Source organism: Chelonia mydas, chromosome 3 (assembly GCF_015237465.2).
Source record: "Chelonia mydas isolate rCheMyd1 chromosome 3, rCheMyd1.pri.v2, whole genome shotgun sequence".
In the NCBI taxonomy this organism is placed as follows: Eukaryota; Metazoa; Chordata; order Testudines; family Cheloniidae; genus Chelonia; species Chelonia mydas.
This window is the reverse complement of record NC_057851.1, coordinates 92277444-92295303: the sequence shown is the minus strand read 5'-3', so window position 1 is coordinate 92295303 and position 17860 is coordinate 92277444. Positions and strand designations below refer to the sequence as shown.

General features: G+C 42.7%; 1 protein-coding gene across 2 annotated transcripts in view; it reads right to left on the bottom strand.

Annotated features, from left to right (window-relative positions):
* The window catches only part of NKAIN2 (sodium/potassium transporting ATPase interacting 2), a 751810-nt gene that overhangs the window by 92898 nt on the left and 641052 nt on the right, over positions 1-17860 (bottom strand). The gene's annotated exons all lie outside the window — the stretch shown is intronic.

The window sequence follows — 17860 nt, the reverse complement described above, 5'->3', positions numbered from 1 at the left end:
TATCCAATCTAAACCTCCCCCATTGCAACTTGAGACCATTACTCCTCGTTCTGTCATCTGCTACCATTGAGAACAGTCTAGAGCCATCCTCTTTGGAACCCCCTTTCAGGTAGTTGAAAGCAGCTATCAAATCCCCCCTCATTCTTCTCTTCTGCAGACTAAACAATCCCAGCTCCCTCAGCCTCTCCTCATAAGTCATGTGCTCTAGACCCCTAATCATTTTTGTTGCCCTTCGCTGGACTCTCTCCAATTTATCCACATCCTTCTTGTAGTGTGGGGCCCAAAACTGGACACAGTACTCCAGATGAGGCCTCACCAGTGTCGAATAGAGGGGAACGATCACGTCCCTCGATCTGCTGGCAATGCCCCTACTTATACATCCCAAAATGCCATTGGCCTTCTTGGCAACAAGGGCACACTGCTGACTCATATCCAGCTTCTCGTCCACTGTCACCCCTAGGTCCTTTTCCGCAGAACTGCTGCCTAGCCATTCGGTCCCTAGTCTGTAGCGGTGCATTGGATTCTTCCAGGACCCTGCACTTATCCTTATTGAACCTCATCAGAATTCTTTTGGCCCAATCCTCCAATTTGTCTAGGTCCTTCTGTATCCTATCCCTCCCCTCCAGCGTATCTACCACTCCTCCCAGTTTAGTATCATCCGCAAATTTGCTGAGAGTGCAATCCACACCATCCTCCAGATCATTTATGAAGATATTGAACAAAACCGGCCCCAGGGGCACTCCACTTGACACCGGCTGCCAACTAGACATGGAGCCATTGATCACTACCCGTTGAGCCCGACAATCTAGCCAGCTTTCTACCCACCTTATAGTGCATTCATCCAGCCCATACTTCCTTAACTTGCTGACAAGAATACTGTGGGAGACCGTGTCAAAAGCTTTGCTAAAGTCAAGAAACAATACATCCACTGCTTTCCCTTCATCCACAGAACCAGTAATCTCATCATAAAAGGCGATTAGATTAGTCAGGCATGACCTTCCCTTGGTGAATCCATGCTGACTGTTCCTGATCACTTTCCTCTCATGTAAGTGCTTCAGGATTGATTCTTTGAGGACCTGCTCCATGATTTTTCCAAGGACTGAGGTGAGGCTGACTGGCCTGTAGTTCCCAGGATCCTCCTTCTTCCCTTTTTTAAAGATTGGCACTACATTAGCCTTTTTCCAGTCATCCGGGACTTCCCCCGTTCGCCACGAGTTTTCAAAGATAATGGCCAAGGGCTCTGCAATCACAGCCGCCAATTCCTTCAGCACTCTCGGATGCAACTCGTCCGGCCCCATGGACTTGTGCACGTCCAGCTTTTCTAAATAGTCCCTAACCACCTTTATCTCCACAGAGGGCTGGCCATCTCTTCCCCATTTTGTGATGCCCAGCGCAGCAGTCTGGGAGCTGACCTTGTTAGTGAAAACAGAGGCAAAAAAAGCATTGAGTACGTTAGCTTTTTCCACATCCTCTGTCACTAGGTTGCCTCCCTCATTCAGTAAGGGGCCCACACTTTCCTTGGCTTTCTTCTTGTTGCCAACATACCTGAAGAAACCCTTCTTGTTACTCTTGACATCTCTTGCTAGCTGCAGCTCCAGGTGCGATTTGGCCCTCCTGATATCTTTCCTACATGCCCGAGCAATATTTTTATACTCTTCCCTGGTCATATGTCCAACCTTCCACTTCTTGTAAGCTTCTTTTTTATGTTTAAGATCCGCTAGGATTTCACCATTAAGCCAAGCTGGTCGCCTGCCATATGTCTGTTGATGCCATATGCCTGCCAGATGTCTGTTGATGCCATCCAGTCATTGTCTTAGGTCTTCTGGGTGGTCTTTTCCATCTTGCTTTCACTGGGTCAAAGACAAAGAAGATTTACAGGAGATAATGCTGCCCTCTTCTTAGAATCATAGAAGATTAGGGTTGGAAGAGACCTCTGGATGTCATCTAGTCCAACCCCCTGCTCAAAGCAGGACCAACCCCAACTAAATCACTTTTGTAGCTGGCATTGCAAGGTTTCTACATGCCAGATATGCTAAACATTTGTTTACCCCTTTGTGTTTTGGCCACCATTCCAGAGGATTTCCATGCTGATCACACTTGTTAAAAAATAACGCATTAATTAAATTTGTGACTGATCTCCTTGGGGGGAGAATTGTATGTCCCCTGCTCTGTTTTACCTGCATTCTGCCACGTATTTCATGTTGTAGCAGTCTCAGATGATGACCCAGAACATATGGTTCATTTTAAGAACACTTTCACTGCAGAGAATGGAAAGAAAGTACCAAAGTGAGATTTCTAAAGATAGCTACAGCACTCAACCCAAGGTTTAAGAATTTAAAGTGCCTTCCAAAATCTGAGCGGTATGAGGTGTGGAGCATGCTTTCAGAAGTCTTAAAAGAGCTACACTCCAATGCGGAAACTACAGAACCCAAACCACCAAAAAAGAAAATCAGCCTTCTGCTTGTGGCATCTGACTCAGATAATGAAAATGAACATGCATCGGTTAGCACTGCTTTGGATTGTTATCGAGTAGAACCCGTCATCAGCATGGACGCATGTGCCCTGGAATGGTGGTTGAAGCCTGAAGGGACATATGAATCTTTAGTGCATCTGGCACGTAAATATCTTGCAATGCCGGCTACAACAGTGCCATGAGAATGCCTGTTCTCACTTTCAGGTGACATTGTAAACAAGAAGTGGGCAGCATTATCTCCTGCAAATGTAAACAAACTTGTTTTCCTGAGCGATTGGCTGAAGTAGGACTGAGTGGACTTGTAAGCTTTAAAATTTTACATTGTTTTATTTTTGAATGCAGTTTATTTTGTACATAATTCTACATTTGTAAGTTCAACTGTCATGATAAAGAGTTTGCACCACAGTACTTGTGTTAGGTGAATTGCAAAATACTATTTCTTTTGTGTTTTTACAGTGCAAATATTCGTAATCAAAAATAAATATAAAGTGAGCACTGTACACTTTGTATTTTGTGTGGTAATTGAAATCAACATATTTGAAAATGTAGAAAACATCAAAAATATGTACATAAATGGTATTCTATTGTTGTTTAACAGTGCGATTAATCATGATTAATTTATTTAATCACGTGATTAATCACAATTAATTTTTGTAATTGCATGACAGCCCTAATCGTTTGACATTTTCGATCATTCAGAGATGACTCATCCGAATGGTGTGCAACTTTTTCCCATCTTGACTGAGGCTACATCTGTGCTACAAACTAGGAATATGATCCCCATGCTCACGTAGACATACTTGCGCTAGCTCTCATCAAGCTAGTGCAAATGTAAAGAGCAGTGTAGCTGTGGCAGCATGGGGAGTAGAAGTGGAGGCATTGCTGAGCCATGCTCAGCACAAACTCTCCTGAAACCAGCTTCCTCTGCTACCACTGCCCATACTACCCTGGCTGCACGGCTATTTATACTCATGCTAGCTTGAGGAGAGCCTGCACAAGTATGTGTACAGGAGCTCGTAGTGTAGATGTAGTGAGAGAGGGGCCATGTTTCAGTTCTGTAAATCAGAATACTGACCACTGAAGTATCTGTAGGAATAATAGGACTATATTCTAACTTACTGAAATGTATAATGGGCTCAGGAATGTTATGGATTTTATCGTTCTCGCCTATGTAGGTTACTTTGTCGGCATTGAAGTTTTTGGAAATAGACCAGATCGGTGTGTCTTTTAGAAATTTATTAAAAAGATTAAGCAGGCAGCTATATTTGTTTTATAAGTTTAAGCTAGGTGGCATAGTTCTCCTGGCTTAATTTATAAGAGCATATTACATTGGTCAAAGTGATATTAAAATTGAAATACAATCAATGTCAATGGTTGGAACTAGCTTACCAATTACTGCAATTAGTAATTAAATCACACTGAACAAATTAAGAAAAACAATCCTTCTTAAGGTTTTACAGAAAGGTTGATAGGAGAGTCCCTTTTCCTTTAACTTGATTAATTTAACTTAAAATGTGCTGAAAGCAACAGCTGTAACTTTGCCTTGATTTTAAGGATGTAAACCACTTTAAATGATTTCCCAGTAGCTTCCCTTTTGGCTACCTCTCTCCCATTAAGCTTTACTGTTTACAGAGATTATACTGAGCTTGGGTTTGTCTAATGTATTTCCCACCCCACATTGAGCAATGCCTGTAATTCTCCGATAGTCTGGCACAAACACAAAATGATTTCTAAAACTCCAGACTTATAGAAGCTTTAGAATGACATTGGTTTAATCCAGGGGTCCCTCACTATTTCAATAACAGACTTGAGGGTTTAGTGTCTATTTTGTGGAAAAGTTAGTAATACATAAACACACACACAAGAGCTTTGGAGTGATTCAAATTGCTTTACAGACGGACTTTCTATTCAAAGTTTCTAACTCATGTGATTGGTTTTAGCTTGAATTTAAGCTGATATTCACTGGTATCTTCATAGATCATAAGACATGATCTGTTCTTTCACATGCAGTGGGGTTTGATCTTCACCCTCTCTCTTGCTTGGCTTAGTCTCTCAACATTCTTTACTCCTTCTCTGGGTGGAGTCCAGAGAATGGAGCAGGATATAACTTCAGTTATCTTGCTGGTGCTAGAGAGTTCCCTCCCTCCATTTTGTCTGCTGGGCTGGCATCTTTTGTTGGGATCAGTGATCTCTCTACTGCACCCCTAGGGGCACTTTTTGTCTATGTAGGGGTTCCAGCATGTTGGTGTAGGTCATCGGGGACCAATGATTTGACATCTTTGTCTTGAAGGTACATTGAAGGTTTCTGCTAGGTTGGACATGTCGTAACCCAATTCATTACTAACTGCAAACACATGTCTCTTGAAAACAGAATGCAAGAAGGTGCCATGTGATAAGGGGCTGTGAGACAAGTTTCTGTTTTACCCCTACATTGAAATGTCTTGATTGTTTAAATATAATTCAGGACTTATTCAAGGTGATGTATTTGCTCATTTTCGTACTTTGTCATGACAATGAGTTAATTATGACACTGGGAAAATATCCTAAGAAGTGGGATAGTGACTAGGACAAATATATAATATTTTATCCTAATAACCCTTTGCCTACACTCAAAAAGCTGCTTCAAGCATCTCTTTGCAATGCTAACTTTTATTACACATTTTGGTCAACCAAAGTCACTCAGGCTTAAACCCAGATATGGCCTATGTTCCTTACATATCATATATCCTCAGCTTCATCTCTCTATGTATCAGGGGATTCAGTTTGCGAATGACTTTCTTAATGAGGCGTCCCATGACTTTTTTGCAGTGTGGGCTTCAGGTTCTTTCTCAATGCCACTCATGTTATTGACAACACAGCCAAGAAGGTGAAATCACTGAGAATCTTAACTGGATGGTCACCCACTGAGAATCTTAACTGGATGGTCAGCCAAGGTGTGAGAGCCTGCAGGGTGTTCAAAATTGCCAACCAGAAGAATTTTAATTTGACCCCGACTAGTTTTCAGTCCTACTTTTGCTGCTGAAATTTCTGGATATTGAATAGTGTCTGCAGCCACAAAAGAAATGCTGGTCCAGCAATTTTAGACTGAAGATCTCATTATCAAATGTTTGTTCCCAACGTAGGTGCTTACAGACTGTGATCAAGGTACCACTTAATGTTCTCTTTGTTAAGGTGAATAGACTGAACTCCATGAGTCTCTCACCGTAAGGCATGCTTTTCAGTCCTTCATTCATTCTTGTGGCTCTTCTCTGAACCCCCTCCAATATATCAATGTCCTTCTTGAATTGTAATACTGGAACTGGACTGTATAATCTTCTAGCAATCATACCTGTGCTGCACGCAGAGGTAATATAACCTTTCTAACTCCTACTCAGGATTCTTTGTTTATACATCTGGAGATTGCATTAGCTTTTTCGGCCACAGCATTGCACTGGGAACTTAGGTTAAGCTGACTCTTTTTTTAGAATCACTTTTGAGGATAGGGTTCCTTATCCTGTAAATAAGGTCTATATATTTTGTTCCTAGATATATGACTTTACCTTGGCTGTATTAAAATGCATTTTGTTTGCTTGCATCCAGCTTACCAAGCAGTCCAGATCACTCTGTATCAGTGACTTGTCCTCTTCATTATTTACCACTCCCTCAATCTTTGTGTTTTCTCCAAACTTTATCAGTGATGATTTTATGTTTTCTTCCAGGTCATTAATAAAAATATCAAATAACATAGGACCAAGAACCAATCGCTGTGAGATCGCACCAGAAACACATCTGTTCAATGACAATTCCCCATTTACAGTTACATTTGAGACCTGTCAGTTATCCACTTTTTGATTCATTTAACATGTGTCTTGTTAATTTTGTATCATTCTAGGTTTTTAATCAAAATGTTGCGCAGTACCAAGTCAAATGCCTTATAAGAGTTTAAATATATGGCATCAACACTAGTACATTTATCAACCAAACCTGCAATCTAATCAAAAAAGTTAGTTTTACAAGATCTGTTTTCCATAAACCGATGTTTATTGGCATTAATTATATTATCTTTCTTTAAGTCACACATCAGATGATTCATTGTTTTCCCAGGATTGTTGTCAAGCTGACAGCCTGTAATTACCTGGATCATCCCATTTACCCCTTTTAAATATTGCCACAACATTTGCTTCGTCATTGTTCCAGGAATTACTAAAAATCAGTATCAATGGGCTAGTGAGCTCCTCAGAAAGCTCTTTTAAACTCTTGGGTGCAAGTTATCTGGACCCACTGATTCAAGAATGTCTAACTTTAGTAGCTGCTCTTTAACATCCTCCTGAATTACTATTTAAATGGAAGTGTTTCATACTCATGTATGACAGGACTACATCATCTGTTTCCCCCCCGCCACGAAATATTTATTGAACACGTGTGTCTTTTCTTTAGGATTACTGATAACTCTACCATTTCCATCTAGTAACAGATCAATACCATTGTTAGGATTCTTTTTGTTCCAAATATACTTAAAATACTCCTCCTTATGGTCCATAACTCTGCTGGCCAGAGATTGTGCCACGTGTTCACAGAATCATACCATAGAATATCAGGGTTGGAAGGGACCTCAGGAGGTCATCTAGTCCAACCCCCTGCTCAAAGCAGGACCAATCCCCAATTTTTGCCCCAGATCCTAAATGGCCCCCTCAAGGATTGAACTCACAACGCTGGGTTTAGCAGGCCAATGCTCAAACCACTGAGCTATCCCTCCTTTTGCTTCTCTTATCCATTCTCTACAATATCTAGCTTCTGATTTATATTTATCACTATCAACTTCCCCTTTCTTTCATTTGTTATATGATTTTTTTATATTTTTATTTTTATAGCTGTTTTTCACTTCCTCTAATCCAGGTTGGTTATTAAATCAGCATAGCCTTCATCCCCTGAGACTAAATGCCTCAATGCACTGAAACAGATTAATAACTCCAAAACATGGCATCAGATTATTCACATTTCTTATCTGATGCCATCGGCAATATGTTTTGATTGCTAATCGTTGAGGGGGCCATGTTGAAAATCCCCTCTTTATATATTTTAGCAAACTATAGCAATTCTAGTCTATCTTAGGTATTTAAGTACTTATATGGCCCCCATCAATACTGTATCTGACTGGCTCACAATCTTTAATGCACTCATCCTCTCAACATCCCTATGAGGTAGGGAAGAGCTGTTATCCCCATTATATATAGGGGGAATTGAGGGACATAGAGACTAAGGATATGTCTACACAGCAGCTAGGAAGTATGATACACTCTGCTTAGTGTACCAAAAATCACAGTATAGCTATGGTGGCCACCTGAGTATGTACCCAGAGGGTTAAGCAGGATTGTATTCAGGCAACTGGCCCAAGCCTCCACAGTCACACTGCTATTTTTAAGCAGACTCGCTGCAGCAGAGCTTGTGCATGTATGCCAATCTAAGCTGGGAATCACACCTCCCAGCAGCTGTGTGACTTAAGTACTTATATATGCACTAAGTGACTTGCGCAAAGTCACACAGGAAGTCTGTAGCACCCAGATCCCCCCTGTGCTAAACTAGCATGCTAACCATTGGGCCCTCCTTCCTCTCTAATCTTAACACAATTACATTTCATGTCGGCTTAAATCAATTTGACAATATCATAGCTTGAAAGATCATGTAAACTAAAAAGGCTATGCAGATTTCTGAGTGGTAGGTATTTACTGTAAGCAACCTGGATTAGTAAGTATTGATTATAGTTTTCTAAACCATGAAATAATTTTTAATGATGGTATAATGGTAGTTCTTGTAATGCATGTTTTCTTGTATTAATACAGGAAGGAATAAAAAAATTGCAAACAATATACAACATAGAACGTACTAAGGCCATTAACAAGATTATTATGGTATTGGTCAATATTTACATACACTAATTTTCCTATGGTTTTATTAATTTGATCGTTAAGTTACCAGCAATAATGTATTTATAGTATGTGAAGGAATGCCTACTCACTTGTTCTACTGGAGTAATATTACTGAACCATATTTAGTGGTACATGTTACACAGTTCATCTTTTCAGGGCCTGTATAAGTAAAAACCAAATTGCCTAAGGTGATGCCTTTGCATTAATCGTATTCCCATAACTCAGGCACTTCATTCCACTAAAATCAATAGACTTGTGAGTGTGAAAGTGCAGAAGTAAAAGACAAGCATAATAAATAGTCCAAAACCTGTGTTGTCAAATAGATATGTAATTCTTTCACACTTATTTGCATGATTGATCTTTGTTTTGCATATTTTCAAAGTTTTGATCTACAAATGGATTTTAATTTGTGTACTTTTGAAGGAACAGCCTTTTGGGAATGAAGGCAGGTAATGGCTAATCAGAGAGTAAAATATAGACTGATAGAAGTTGCACATAGTGAGTCTGAACTCCACTGCTATGTGAAATGTAATTATTGTTACTATTTGTGTTACTTAAAGGTCCTCCTGTGCTACATGCTGTACAAACACAGAGATTGTAAGAGACAGTCCCCTCTCTGAAAAACTTACAATCTACTTACAAAACAGATAAGAGATACACAAAAAATATTTTCCTTCCTTTACAGATGAGGAACCGAGGCACAGAGAGATGAAGTGACATGCCCAAGGACATGCAAAAAGTCTGTTGTAGAAGATCTTGAGGCAGAATCTCCATCCAGTGCCTTAACTACAAAAACATCCTTCCTCTTTAAACAATGAGGACCAGATTCAGACGTGCTTTAAGGCTCTCGTTTAGCAAAACAATTATGCACATGCTTTACTTTAAGCACATCATTGAATCCTATTAACTTCAGTGGGACTTAAGCACGTGCTTTCCTGCTTTGCTGGATCGGGGCCTAAATGCGTGCAATTCCCAATGAAATCAAAAGTGGGAGTGCCAGCCTTCCCTAGATCTGAATTTGCCCCAGTTTCTGGACAAGTTATATTTAATGAAAGAGATCTTATATTTGTATGTAGGTGTGAAGGTATAACAGATGCCGTTTGACTAAGGTCAGAGGCAAGCAACTGGCTGATTAGCTCTACCCATTGGGAAAAGAATTGCAGCTTCACTGGCTGATCCTCATAAAAGGAGGAGCAGGAAAAGAAGAGGAGGAGCTGCAATACCTGCCAGAGGCTGAAGCAATTGCTGGGAGGAACTGCTTCCGGAAATAAAAAATGGACAGAAGGGAGACTGTGGGAAGTCCTATTATCAAAAGGCTCTGAGGTAAGAGACACAAATTTTGGGTTGAGAAACTTCTGGGGTGGGTGGGTGGGGAGCTGAGGGACAGACTTGGGGAAGTTTTCCACAGCAACTGCCCCTGCTGGAAACTACCTTTCCTGGACTAGGTGGGAAGGTTCCAGGCAGAATTCCCACAGGAAGGGTGCTGGCTCAACTAGAGCAAGCTCGGGTCCAGCTGGAAGAGGGCAATATACAACAGGGCCCAAACTCTTACAGTAGGTGAAATATTCACACATCTTTAAACTTATATTTCAAATTCTGATTGGACTTTATTGTTCCATGTGTGTTTCTTGAAGATAATCAGAAACTCATGCTTTGCAGTCACTGACTTTATAGGAAAGAGAGGAGATAGCTCAGCATGCTGCTAATGAATGATGCTGTACATATAACCTTTGATCTCCTCTTAAAATAAGTAAATTAGACAGTGGTATTGGTTCAGTCAGAGTGGACAGCTGTCCACAACCAAGAATCACCATCCATGTGGTCACTCTTGTTAGTATTAGCACAGAGGCTCAAGACTCAAATGGAATGAAGACTGAATTAGTTTCATAATGTGAACTTTCCAGGTCAGGATTCAATCTATGACAAAGTCAGTCCTGGCAGATCTGAGAGACTGGATGGGGGCAAATGTATCAGCCCTAGAATGGTGAAGGCCCTGTTCGCTATGAGCTGAAAAAAGGTTACCTCAGGTTAACTGGAGACACCTGAGGCCAGTTAAGAGCTGCCAGTGACCTTTAAAAAAAACCCTTTTCTGGTGAGAGAGTGAGAAAGGGAGCGAACAGAGACAAGCTATAGTAGGAGTAGTGGCGGCACGAAGGAAAGACTTCTTGGTGGAAGTCTGTCTCCCCTCGCTATAGGGAAAGAAACTAAGTTAACACCTGTTTGGGAAGTACTGGCAACTAGGAGCCAGCATAGCAAGGTAACGCCACAGAGCGGGGCAGGGAAAAGTATTTCTGTTTTCCTTGTAAGTGTGGGTTTTGGGTATTTTTTTGTTTGTTTTTCTTAAGAGAACTTCTTGGGCCCACCCTGAGGCCCACCATGTAAGTAGGGAAAAATAAAACTAGAGATAAGAGAAAAACCCTCCAGAGACAGACTGATTTACTCCAGGCCCCCCACTGCCTGAGGGAGAAGTGCTGAGGTAAAGAAAATATCCTGCCACAGGTTATACTGTTGCCCAAAGTGGGAAAATAAGCACAGCCACTGCCTATGAAGTGGGTGAAACCCTGGCTTCATTAAAGTCAATGGCATAACTCCCATTGAAGTCAATGGGGCTAAGATTTCACCCAGTATCTCGTCTATGGATAATATCCACAGCAATGATTTAATCCACAGACCAGTAGTAAACCAGACAACCTCACACTGTATTTCTACCTGACCTCATCCTTTACTTGGGACAACCATCTCCAGAGATTAGTTTGTAATTTAATTATGTTCATCCCTGATAACCCAGGAGGTCTGAACATAAAATTATGACTTTGATATACAGGGCCAAAATCAATAGCCATTAAATGAATGAGGACATTTTAAAGTATGGAGCATGCTGAGTGTCTAAGCTACTCCATCACCACAATAGCTCAGTCTGGTCATACAGAGGAGCCAGAGAAAGACTGAACTATTGATCAGCCCGCTACATGTTTGCTGACCATGAAGCCAGCACAGATGAATAGACAAATAGGAACCAAACTAAAGAGTTGCTAAGGACCATTTGGTAAGTGGGAGGTAGGTGAAAGCTCTACAAGCAGAGTTCTCCAGGAAGTTGCTCATATTTGCAGAAGCAGACGGATAATGGAAATAGAGTTCTTGCATTTCAGAGAAAGTCAATGGAACCATGAAAAAGTAAATATTTTACAAGTAGATGGTATTTTGAAAATACTGTATCAGGTTGAATCTTTCTGTATTTAACTCTGTTTTTACTTAGTGAGAGTTTTTACTTAGTTTTTACTTAGTAGTTGGGCCAGAGTCTCAAGTGGTGTAAATTGGCATAGCTTCTTGTGATGGGGTGGATAACCATACACTAGAGAGTTAAGAATGCAGGAACACACCAGGGGGCTCCGCCCCGACAGCACTCACTGCTACAGAGACACTAGGCCAAGAAGGCATTCCTAGGTGGAGGTCAACTGCATAGAGTCAAGACTCCCTACCCTGCTGAGATCCATGGATCAGGTAGCCAGGAACAACCGCCACCAAGACAAACCCAAGGCAAGGAGCAGAGCAGTAGGAAGAGGCTCAGGGGAGAACATTAGCTGGATCTCAGGTAGTGGACTCCTGCATTACAATGCTCCAGAGGGTCTCTGGGTCAGAATGCAGTGGCGTGGGAAGGCCTGGGTTCTCCTATTCCATAATCACCAGTTGTGGCTGATACCATGGACTACAACGGCCAGGTGGTGCTGCCGCCTCAAACTATAACCACAAAGTGAGGAGGCTCTCGCCTGCTCACAACTGGTGGAGAATGCAGGCAAAATGGCCTAGTCCTGCTGAAGGACATAAAAAAGGCCAAAAGAGGAGCAAGGAAAAAATAAGAAGGGATGGCATGGAGATGGAAAACCTGCAGAAGTGAGTAATGGAGAGCCAACAGCAACAGGCAACTCAGCTTCAGCAACAACAGAAGCAATTATTACAACAACCGGACTCACAATACCAGCAGCAGCAATTGATCTGGGAACTGCCCACTCAATACCAAGAACACCATCACCACCTGATGTCGGCGCGCCTACAACCCGCAGGAGCTGCTGCTAGCCTAGGGCCAAGGTCCTCTGGGATGGGGTCCTTACACCAGTCAAGATGACAAAGATGGGCCCACAGAATGACCCCAAAGGCTTTTTAGGGACGTTCAAATGGGTGATCATTGTGGCTGCCAGATCATTGGACCACACTCTTGGCCCCCTATCTGACAGGGCTGGCCCAGGCAGCTATGGGGTGCTGGATCCTCGGGGTGCCTGAGACTACCAGAAGGTCAAGGTGCCTATCTTGGACTGCTTCAATATCTCCCCCAAGACCTACCACAACGCTTCCAGAAGGAAAAATGACTGCCCTGATGGTAGTGGCCCCGTATCTAAAGGATTATTATGGGCACTGGCTAATTCTGCAAGGGCACATCGGGGTGCAGGTGGCAGAAGATATTGTCCTCAAGCAATTTATCCAGCCCCTTGTGGTTGGGTGATGTGAGGAGAGAGAAACACTGCCTACTGTTGGAGGCAGTGGGACTCACAGAAAATTACCTGGCCACTGAAGGTCCAATCCCCTGGACCCCAAGGGTGTAGGCCATCACCAGATATGGAGGGCTGAGCACAATGGAGAGAACGGGGCACAGGAGACCATCAGCTGGGGCAGGGTCTGAATTCCTTTCAAGGAAGAGACTATGAGACTGAATAAGAGCACCCCAAGACACGGAGGCCCTCCTCCAAACAGGACAATCCCAACGGGGTGGGAACAGACAGCAGCCCCACTGGATGGCAATTGCGGGCAGCATCACCACTTTCAGTGCAACTGCCCCTTTATGGATTGTAACTACAGAAAGGCCTGAATGGCTGCTCCTAGATCCCACAAGCAGGGGCTGGCCAAGATAATAATCCCTGTGAAGGTCTACGGGACTGAGGTGATGGGACTAATAGACTCTGGTTGCAGCCAGACCCTCATGAAGGAAAAGGTGGTTGAGATCTCCATCACAGACCCATGGGCCATTGTGTGATATGATCTTTCCACAGTGTATACACAGGAACCTGTGCCTGTACCCCATGAATGAAATACAGCCTACCATGGGGAACCACACTGAGACGCAGTGTGCGGGTGGCAGATGCTTTTGCCTAACCCATGATCCTGGGACAAGACTGGAAGTACTTTGGTGATGTCTTGCAGGTGCAGAAAAGAGACCCGGCCTTGGGGCGTGATCGTGACCCTGACACTGGGGAAGAAGCAGAGCCTGCAGAACTGGCTGACACAGGAGAGCAAGAAGATCTAGGGGAAGGGCCTCACTATAGACAGAGGCGCCCCTGAGAGATCAGCAGGACCTGCAAATTCAACACCTGTGGGTATGAAATGCCTGACCCAAAACAAGGATTTAATTGGGGAACAGAAAAAAGATCTCACCTTAAGCTGGGCATATGACCCCCCAGACCAATGAAGTCCAGGCCCAACTCCTGGTACCCTGGCCCTCTAAGAGGGAGTTACTCTGTCTTGCATGTTGAGTACCATGTGCTGGTCACCTGGGGAGGGAGAAAGCAACTGGTTCTATTGGCTGGACATCCACAAACTGGTGAGAGATTATTCTATGTCCTGCCTGGAGTGCCAACTGACAGCGCCCAAGAATACCCCAAGGGCCTCCCAGATACTGATGCGTTTGCAGACACCCCCATTGAGAGAATTGGTATGGACTTGAAAGGCCTGCAGTGTGTAGTGTGCATGGCTATTCCGCTTCTCACAACGAACGCAGTGACCACGGTGGTGGAACTCATGAAGGTCTTTGAGAGGGTGGGAATCCACAAGGAAATAAAAACAGACCAGGCGATGAACTTCATGTCGTGACTGATGAAGAACTTGCGTGAGCTGCTGAAAATCAAATCTCTGAGAATCCGTCTACCATCCCCAAACAGATGGGCTAGTGGAACGCTCCGGTGGGACCCTGAAGAGGATGCTAAGAAAGTTTGTGGCTAAAGACCCCCACCACTAGGATCACCTTTTACCACCCCTTCTATTTGCAGTGCACAAGGTTCCCCAGACCTTAATGGGGTTCTTGCCCTTCAAGTTGTTATATGAGAGGCAACCCTGGGAGACCCTAGATCTAGTTTGAGAAACATAGGAGAAGAAAGAGCCCAGGGTCATCAGGGTAATACAGTATGTTTGGCAGCTACTAGAAACGATGAAGACACTAGTGTCCTTTGCAAAAGAAAATCTTTTAAGGGCCCAAGAGTATCAGAAGCACGCTTATGACAAGGGTGTTCACCCACATGAATTCCAGCATCAGAGTATTGCTGCAACTGCCCAACTCTGAGTTAAAGTTCAGGCCAGACAGCACTGGAGTGGACAGCACTCTTGAGTCCTTTCAGGTGATGCACTGGATGGGAGCAGTGGATTACAAGATCTGGCAACCTGGGAAGAGGAAAGAGACCCAGATTTATCACATAAACCTTCTAAAGGCATGGTGGAGGTCTGCTGCACGGAGCAGGGGATCTCTACCCCATTGAGACCTGTGGACCAGGTCACCAGGGACAATCACCAGCCATAATGTGCCCCAAGGGGAGGGGTATAGCGGTAGGGAGAAGCCCGGGGGATAGCATTAGTTGGACCACAGGTAGCAGACTCCTGCATTATACAATCCAGTGGAGTGGAAGGGCCTGGGTTCCCCTACCCCATAACCACAAATGGGGCTGCCACCACGGACCGCAACTGCCAGGTGCGGAGGCTCGCCCCCGCCACACTTGTAAATAGAGTTTGTCTGAGTAAGTAGTGAGTAAAAGCTGAGTAACATACCAAAATACCTCACTGATATCAGTAAGTGGACACGCTACTCCAATAAAACCTCTGTTGCTTTGTGAGACATAATGAAGCTAAGGTTTTGAGTTAGCAGTTTCAACTGCAGTATTAACTGGGAATGTGTGGGATGGTTTTGTAGAAATTTCTCCCCCACATCTTTTTCCCAAAGCTCAGGGCTTCATACTAAACAGAACAAATCACATCTTAGCAGTTCTGCTCTGCTAAGTACAGCTGCATGCTGCAGGTGGTGCCTGAAAAATGTTTATTTTGCAGCGCTGCAGGCTGCAGAACTAAAAATGAAATAGAATCCTTTCTTTCTTTTCACATAACTGCGTATGGGGGTGTGGGCGTAGGGGAGGGGGAGAGGTGTGATGATGAACAGCACAGAAAGAAAGTGATAAAATTTAGGCCAAGCTTGGCTTGAAAAGAACCAAACCAGAAACACAGCTGACAACTGAGGCTTAGCTCCTGATTTCTTTTATTTTCAATGAAGCTCTGAGGAAAAGCTGACAAGCACAATAGGTGTGGCATTGTGATCTTTGATACTGCACAGTTTCAGAGAGGCAAGTCAAGCATAGCAAGCTCACATGAGACCTCCACAATATCTGGGTGAAATCACAAGCAGTCCTTTCAAGAGCAACAACTGTCAACATAAAATCAATCAAGAGATGAGCCTAAAAAGTAATAAAAAAATCAACATGGCTATCAGGCAACCATAAATGGGCACAAAGTGACTATCTTAGGCATTTCTAACACCATGGTAGATAAGGATAGTCCTTGTTCTATGAAGGCATATCCTTGCATTTGGTACCTCTCTGATAACTGTTCCTAATTTGGAAGTTTTTACCAGGCTACTTGCTTTCAGTAGCTCAGAATATTGCGAACAGCATTAATCAGAATAGTTCTGTTGCTTCTTCAAAGTTACCAGCTGTATTGGTAGGAAACAGGCCTTGATGTTTATCCGTACTGAATGAAATTCTATCCTCTACAGAAGCCAGCACAAGATCTGGGCATCACTTACGTCCCCCAGTGTTATTCTTAAGACCTATTTTGAATGTATGTGGGATATAAGTGGTTCCCAGGCCTGGGACTGGTCCTCTGCACAGGGGTGAATCTCTTGACTTTTGAGAGTGTAGGTCAGACTCTTTAATGTTCTCAAGGTATTTTAGATCTGAAAAGGAAAAAATAACTATCTATAAACGAACACTCTTCAGAATGTATAATTACAGATGACTCACATGATATTTGTAATAGCACATATAAATTCCATAATCTGGCACTATTTGGCTAGATGCCACCAAAACACTTTGTCCAACACAGTTTAGGAAGCTCTCAGGAGAGATCACTTCCCCTGGGAACCTTAAGTGCTATGGAGTTCTTGTAGTGCATCAGCAGAACTTCCTTTTGCAAAAATACAGTTCCCTCTAAACCCCCCTATTTAATGTGTAAAAGGGTGGGGCCAAGAGCTCTCACTTCTCCCTATGCATAATGTACCTTAAGTACTCTTTTCACTAAGTCATACACACATGAACTGCACAACTTCCTTTAGCTGCATACTTTGCAAACCTAGTAAAAAGTATAGAAAATGCACTGAATATGTTATGTCACTTTCAAAGAATCATAAAAGTCAGCTCCAATCAGAATTATTTCCTTACTCCTTTTTGAGATATTTATCTGCAAGGAACCCCTTTAAGAGCAACCAGTGGTGCTACTGTCCCTGAAAAAGCGAAGATCAATATTAACTTGATACTGGCCAGGAACACAGGGGGAAAAAAACCAAACAAATTTAAAGCAAGTAACCAATTTGTAGGTCACAATTTATGGTTTTACAGTTAAAGCCCAAGATCCACGTAAGTGCCCATAAAAGGGAATTGAAAGAAAAGATCAACTTCTTTTCACTAACCAGAGATAAATCTGGGCAGAGACTTGGAGATTAGTTTGTTGAAAAGAGAAGAAAACTCTACTTGTCTAACTTTGTGTTGCAGGTCACCCCGTGGTTCTATTACTGTATTTACAGGCCAAACAGTGGTTATTATTTTTAAGAAAACATTTAAACTATGTGTTATGCAATCCAATATGATGGTCTGGAAAATTGACCCAAATGTTTTCTTTGTAAATGGATACCTATAATAACTACAGGTATGGTAACATGAGCAGTAATAAAAGGCCTAACCATGGTTGGCTAAACTATGCTGGGATTTCAACACAGAATCTGATAGCTTGTCATTCTGTACTTTTTCTGTGGCATGAAAAGCGAGGCCTTATCTAGAAATACAGCTGTGTTCAGATACTGACACCTCTAAAAGATCTGACATACAACACACCATGTATTTCTGAATGGGAACAGAACCTACGCTGAACGATATTTTTTCTTTGTTCTTTCACTCACCCCTCATTATTATCCACAAAATTGAGTTAGAAAAAAAATCCTTGACATCGACTTTGGAGATGAGCCTGAGCTACAGACTTTGGGCCTGAACACTATCCTGTCATTACATATTTATGCAAATACACCTGTCTTTATTATTACTTTGTCCCCTCCACCCCAAGCCTACTTGTCTGTTTATCCACAAGTTGCAATTTGTCATAATCCAAGACTGTGCCCTTGCCTGAGCAGGTACTGTCTTTGTTTTACCCATCTGAACATGCTAAACTCAAAGAGGACTCAATCATA